The sequence below is a fragment of the Octopus sinensis genome, unplaced genomic scaffold (assembly GCF_006345805.1).
Source record: "Octopus sinensis unplaced genomic scaffold, ASM634580v1 Contig19514, whole genome shotgun sequence".
NCBI classification, from domain to species: domain Eukaryota; kingdom Metazoa; phylum Mollusca; class Cephalopoda; order Octopoda; family Octopodidae; genus Octopus; species Octopus sinensis.
In genome coordinates, this window is record NW_021836363.1 from 1 (window position 1) to 5,000 (window position 5,000).

The 5,000-nt window shown below is 33.8% G+C and overlaps 1 long non-coding RNA gene across 1 annotated transcript; it reads left to right on the forward strand.

The window, feature by feature from the left end:
• Positions 1 to 594: 594 nt before the first annotated feature.
• Positions 595 to 2,579, forward strand: LOC118762029. The gene is made up of 2 exons (XR_004997815.1): positions 595 to 1,153; positions 1,819 to 2,579. It is a non-coding gene; the product is annotated as an uncharacterized LOC118762029 (long non-coding RNA).
• Positions 2,580 to 5,000: the final 2,421 nt, after the last annotated feature.

Genomic DNA, 5,000 nt, shown 5'->3' on the forward strand with positions numbered 1-5,000 from the left:
TAAAGTTATATCTGTTATTATATATTTGTCTTTTTATAAACATAAATCTGTCCTCAAATATCTTACACACCCTGTATATATGTAACATATATTTTTATATTCATATTTCAGGGGTCAGTTTAACTGGAATGTACTTCAACCCCGCTATGGCAACTGGTCACATGCTTGGATGCAAAGGAACCGAAATGTGGGAGCATCTCTTAGTCTACTGGGCAGGACCCTTCGTGGGTTGTTTGTGTGGTGTTATACTTGATAGGTATATCCGTATCGAGAAGGGTATGCTGGTCTGAACCGGAAGAATGGGAGAGAAAAATAAAAGAAAATAGAAGAAAAAAAGGAACAAAGAAAAACAGTAATGTAACAACAATAAAAAACAAAAAGCGTGAGTGTGAGTGTGAGAGAGAGTGAAAGATAAAGAGAGGGAAAGAGAGAGAGAGAGAGAGAGAGAGAGAGAGAGAGAGAGAGAGAGAGAGAGAGAATGTTAGGGAGTTAGGCAGAGAAAGATAGAAAGAAATGGAGAGAAAAAGAGAGGAAGAGAGAGAAAGAAAGAATGAGACAATATTAGGGAAGAAAGAGAGAGAGAGAGAGAGAGAGAGAGAGAGGATTTTACAGAAAAAAGAAAAAAATTTCCCAAGATGTTTTATAAAATTGGAAACTGAGGAATAAAGAGAAAAAATATATAAATAAATAAAAAAAAAAGAATGAAAAAACCCAAACAAAACAAACAATGCAGCAAAGTGAGACGTCGAATTCGAAACTGCTCTCACGAGATTCACTTTCAGCACTGCTATCACCACCCTAAGATTTTCTTGCTGTTTTACAGTGTTGGACGATAACACAGAGCTTAATATGGAGCACTCTTATCTTCTCATCAGGCAAAAATTCAGAGAGCAACAAACAAAAAAAAAAGGAAAAATTTTTTTTTAAATTCTGCCCGACACAAAAGCCAGCTATTTATTATATGTATATATGTATATATGTGTATATATATATATATGTGCGTGTGTGTGTGTGTATGTGTGTGTATGTGTGTGTGCGTGTACGTATATATACACACATATACATTGTGTGTGTTTATCAAACTATTTAAAATTATTATGTAACTCTTATTAATGTATTGAGTGCGTTTTCTTTTGTTTGACCACTCACTCACGTGTGTGCGTGTACATGTATATATACATATATATATATAATATATATATATCTTATATATATATATATATATATATATATATATATATATATATATATATATATATATATATATATATGTTCGTCTCCCTGCGGCCATTAGGCACAACTTCACAAGCCAGCCCCATACTCAACTCGTCCTGTCGAAGACCCTTGTCCTACGTCCTGGTTTCGTTTTGTTTTTTATTTTTACCGTTATTGTTTTTACGTTTTGTATTCTTATTGGTGTCACGTATTCTGTATTTTTGTTCGTGTACTTCGTTCGTTTTTCCGTCCTCGTGTTGTATACATTCGAAGCTTTCTTCCAGGGGATCTAATGCGCTTGGCTTAGATTTCCCTTGCGGGCTGGCCATATCGGAGCAATCTCAAGATTAATCAGCCGAAATTGCTAAGATGATCTGGTTCTTGACTGATGACTGAGGGCTTCGAATGTCCCGTCCTGTGGTTCTTGTGTCGTCTCTGTGGTGTTTCATGTTCTTGTCCATGTCTGTAATTATTTTTACTTTTTACCTATATATATATATATATATATATATATATATATATATATATATAATATATATATATATATATATTATACATATTCATAAATGTATGTATATATATATATATTATATATGTATATAGACACATATGCACACACAAATATATATGCATGTATGTACGTAGTAGATACCGCTTATTGTGATCATAGATAATGTTATCAAACTGTTATATTGTTATATTCTCTGCGTAATGCTATCAAGACGTTTATATAGCCTAAAAAAAGATCCGTCCTAAAATGATCACAATAAACGGCTTCAACTACGTATATACTGAATATATACACACACATCCGTATATATATGCATACACTCACTCACACATACATACATACGTACGTACGTACATACATACATACATACATACATACATACATACATACATACATACATACATACATATATACATACATATATACGTATAAACATATATAGCTGTGGCATATGAAGGCATTTTGAATAATTTTACTAACAGAGTTATTTCCCATTTCTCCCCTCTCCTCACTTTTCCAACATGTACTTTTGTACAATTTAATTTTTATTTTTATAAACTGGTGTTATTAAATCATTGGGCTTGCTTCATTTTACTTTTAATTTCATTGAATTTTGTTCAATACCTTTGATTTTAATGTCCACAACACGAAAAAATAGAGGTTAAAGTAGCCTTTCTTTTATTTTTACGGTTGTGTCTTGATGAAATAAATGTGAAAAAATGGTGGAAGGTTGTCGGTAATGTTTAAATGCTGTCGACTGTTTTTTTCCGGACCCTTTTACAAACAGAATGAACAAAAGACGATTTACTAATTTTATTAATTCTATTTTTCCGATTTATAATTAAAAAAAAACCCAACAACTCTTCATTCAAAATGCTGAAGACAAAAAGAAAATGTAAAATAAACGAAAAGAAAATACAAACAGAAAAAAACTAAAACGAACAGAAACGGAGAAAAAAAAACTAAAAAAAAATGAGAAACTACTAATGTGTCTTAATAAATTTTTTTTATTTGAAATTTTAATTCACCAAAAAATATTGCTTTTGTTATATCTTTTTTACTTCTTGTTATTTTTATGGATCTTTTCAATCTGACCGACAGATTTTTTAATTAATTTTTTTTAAACTAAACACTTTGGAACTTCGGATACTCGTAGAATGTATCACATAGAACAGGGTTTGCTCTTAACGTTTTTGACAAAATTTTGTATTTTAGAAGTTACTAGCAGTATCGCCCGGTGTTGCTCGGGTTTGTAAGGGAAATAACTATATAAGCATTTTTAGAGAGTTATAGCCAAAAAATAGCAAAAAATGCATTAAAAATGGAAAAAAAATTATGGTAAATTTTTTTTTTAAATCGTTGACTCATCGTAGACATTTTTATAGAATTACTTCCCTTATATAATAGCGAAAATATGCATTAAAATGGAAAAAAATTGATGGTAATTTTTTTTTTAAATCGTAGACTCATCGTAGACGCACCCAGAAAGGCTCGATATGAATCACGACTATAAGATACCCGCTTTTGGTTACACTGCACCGCAAAATGTGGGAGTAGTTAGGAATCTAAATCGTAGGAGACAACCTTACTTTTATATATAAAGATTTCGTGTTAAAGTTGTTTGTCGTATTTCGATAATTTTAACCAATCGGTGACGTGTATTCAGCTGAAGAAAATTACTGCTGCTGTTTGCGAACAATAACTTCCTGGTCAACTCCCCTAACAAAACCCTTCTTTAATAACCAGAGATATTTTTCATAGCAACATAGGTTTGTTGTATCAAGGTTGACTTGAGGCTAAATAACAACAAAATTACTACTGAGACAGACCAACGGCGGAACCTGTATGTGGTAGCATGGCCTGCTAGAAAAAGTCGCCAAACTTTTTTATATACAGAATAGAAAAACCTCTATCCTGTGAGTTACACGTAGAGTCCATTGTGTCTGGAAAGAAAGACGGAATGGTCACAGTTGGGACGTCTTTGATCATATCTGTTCAATCAGATCCAACTCGGGACTAAACAACAAGTAACGAATGGAACGAGACGAGGCAACGAGAGAGTCTTTACCTGGTCCTCGAGTTGCTAGAAAGAGCAACCAAATCTTCCTGATAAAAAAATATTGCGTCTATATGTACAAGCATAGAGGTATTTTCATATATTAGCAAATAAATTTACTTTTACATGGAGAATAAAAAATACAGAAATTTAAGGGGAAAATGTATAGTTTTTTTTAACTCAGCAGCTGTTTGTGGGAGCATGGAATTGTGCAAGAGTTGAAATGTTCACCATTAGCTGATGGAATGTACAAAAAGTCATGGCTATGCAACCAGTAGATGGACCTTATATATATATATATATATATATAATATATATATATATATATATATATATATATATATATATATATATATATATATATAGACCCTTTAGGAAGCCAAACAAGAAGTTATCATACATTAATACAGGTTCCTATCATTCAGCCATAGTTTTCAAGAACCCGATAGAGGGTGCCAGCAGAAGAATCTCCAGATTATCTCCAGCTAAGAGATATTTCATGCTATCACCCCATACTACAATGAGGCTCTGGTCGCCAGCGGTTCCAAGGATAGAATTAGTTATACTCCAGACCCTAATCCCTCCAAGAGAAAGCGTCATCGGAAAGTGTTGTGGTTCACACCGCCCTTTGCTTTAAGTGTTAAAACCCGGGTAAGCAAGATTTTTCTTAACTTAGTAAATAAGCACATCCCCCGTACAAATATGTTCAACAAAATATTCAATAAACATACCCTGAGAATTTCCTTTAGCTGTGTACCCAGTGTAAAAATGATTTTAGTTGGTAGGCCCACGCCTGAGACAGAGGCAGGATGTACATGTTGGGCTAACACAACATGTCCACTGAATGGCCATTGTAACACGGAGACCGTCATATACGAGGCAGTTGTAACAGCTACAGGGCAACCAAACGTGCTGAAGTACGTGGGAGTAACTGAAGGTCCTTTCAGAACCCGCTATAGCAACCACAAGTCCTCTTTCAAGATCCCAGAGAGACGTAACTCCACAACCCTGGCCAAGCACGTATGGTCGTTGAAAGAAAGCATCACCGAGTACAGCATAAAGTGGAAGATTCTACAGAAATGTAAAGCGTACTTCAATAGAAAATGGAAGTGTAGATTATGTCTGGCTGAAAAAAGAGCGATTTTAAAGAGCTCCCGGCGCCCAGGCATTTACTTGAATAGCAGAAGTGGAATTTTTAATCCTTGCCCACATGAGAGG